The following is a 2,475-nucleotide window of genomic DNA, read 5'->3' on the forward strand; positions in this document are numbered from 1 at the left end:
ACACAAAGAAAAAAATTAAATCAGTGTAAAACAGAAAGCTAAAGAAGATTATGCTATGAAGCTAATACTTATTTAGGAGAGAGGTAAAATTAGTAATTAAAGGAAATAAAGGAAGGAGACAGAGAGGGGGATCAAAGAAACAAAGCGAGTTGAATGGATGAAAGGAGAAAGAACAGTGGAGGGTGGTGGTTTGAATCAGAGCGTCCCCCACAGGCTCCGAGTATTTGGACACTTTGTCCTCATTGGTGGTGACTTAGGAGGATTTAGGAGCTGTGGCCTTGCTAGAGGCAGCACCCCACTGGGGCAGATGTTAAGAGTCCTTAGGTCTTGCGGGATTTCCTGTCTCTCTGCCCTGGGCCTGACTGAAGATGTGGAGCGGAGACTCCTGCTCCAGCTGCCTTCTGCCTCCAGCCTCGCTCTCCACTGTGGGCTTTAATCCCCCTGGAACTGTAAACCAAGTAAACAGCAGCAGAAAAATAACTAATAAAGGAGAATGAGCAGAGGAAAGAGCAGATGATTAGAAAAGATATGAAGAGGAATAAAAATTAAGATCTTTTCCAATAATGAAAAAGGTACAAAAAGGAAAATACACAAAGAAGAACAAGATTCAAATGATCACATTTTATTTGAACTCTGAGAAAGTAAAACACTGCAACAGAGGTAAGAAGATGAAAGTGAACAGAACGTCAGTAAGGAAGGGTTGGAGCAGCTCCTTCCTGGATTCTTGAAATTGGCTATGTCAGTTCTGGGCACAGGGAGGGCGGGGCAGGTGAGCATGTGGACTCCTCCTTGTCCTGTGGCTTATGCTAGTGTTCAGTTTGTATTAGATACAATTCTCCAGTTCCTCCAGTACTGTCTCCATTTGCAGCTTCTCTTATTTCCATACCAGGGGCCTGTGTCGCCCACACTTAGTTTGCACTTTGTGGGCTGGGCAATTTCATTATCTCCAGGACCCCAACTCCCCAGATTGAACCAGCTGGAAGGCTGAGCAACAGAGGGTGTTTGAAATGTGTTGCTTGTTTATGAAGCAATCACAGTTTGGAAATTTAGAGGCAGAGAACATGTCTCTGTACTTCCAAGACCTCCTAAGTATTCATCATCCTGTTGGGAACAGAGCTATAGGTAGAGTAGACTGCTCTCCTTCATCCAGAGCTCTCAGGGGTGAGGGCAGGGAAGGGCAGTCAGGTGGTGTCAGAGGCCATTTCATCTGCTGACCTCAGGTTCAGGCTATCAAACTCCAAAATTATTCTCCAAAGATTAGATCTGTTCCCAGCCACTAAAACTCAGGCTCTCTTTCCAATTGCACTTCATTGCCTTGGAAGAACCTCATGATGCCTTCACTATTAGCTTCCCAACCTTGGCCCAGCTGCTCCCACACTTGCTTCCCACATGGGACCAGGGTAGATCAAATTTAGGCTCCTTGAGTAATTTTTTCTATTCTTGGGCCTCTAGAATAGTGTTTTGTTGGTTTTTAGACAATCATTTATTGATTGTGTGTGTGTGTGTGTGTGTGTGTGTATGTGTATGTGTTAACACATGTCTGTGAGTGGCAAGACATCTGAGGGTTTTGATTCTTTCCTTCCACCATGTGGGTTCCAGGTGGTCAAACACATTATTAGGCTTGGTGCCCAGCAACTGCCCCCTAAGTCATCTGGAGTGACATGATAGGATTTTTCTCCACTGATGACCCATCTACCACAGGAACAAGACTAGGATACGACTCCATGTGTGCTTTTTTCCAGAGCTCCCTGAATTACATTAAGAAGAGGCTTCTGCATCCCATCTCCCTGCTAGGGATTCATGCAACTGCAAGTGTGTTTGGCTCGGCTCACTTCTTCTAGATATTACGGGTCATTTTCCCTGCACTTCTCAGGCATGCTAGTAGAAACTGTGGATTTCTGAAACTCTTCCTTTCTTTGGAATTCAGTTTTTTATGGTTCTGATTCTGCTCTATCACAGAATCAAACTTAGACAGCTTCTAGCTGCCATCTTACAGGATGATAGTCCCAAGCTCTGGTAATTTCCCTATCCTATGACACGATGCAGACTGAAGAATCTTAGAGATATTGAACCAATCATCCCCCCATAGAGGAGTAGATGTAATGGCCAAGACATTGTAAAGACAATGAGTTTTTGGTGGAAACACAGGGGTTCCAGGAGATAAGATAAAAATCATACACAAATTCTTTAACCATTTATATAGGTTAAGATTTTACAAGTCCAACTTTCTGAGATAGACTAGCTCATGACTTTCAAGAAGATGAATAATTTCACTCTGTATTTGCAACCACCAAATGTGATGTTCGGTACAGGGAAAACCTCTCTGTACTGTTGAGATAACGCTTTCCACAAATGATGAACAATGTCTTATGCTCTAGAATATATAAAAATCAACCAAGGTACAACAAGTGTATAAATATGTCTGATGACGATAGCATCTTAGAAAATAAAGTAGGGCAAAACATTCAAGAGTTT

This window comes from Nannospalax galili, unplaced genomic scaffold (assembly GCF_000622305.1).
Source record: "Nannospalax galili isolate Female #2095 unplaced genomic scaffold, S.galili_v1.0 scaffold1267, whole genome shotgun sequence".
Lineage (NCBI taxonomy): Eukaryota > Metazoa > Chordata > Mammalia > Rodentia > Spalacidae > Nannospalax > Nannospalax galili.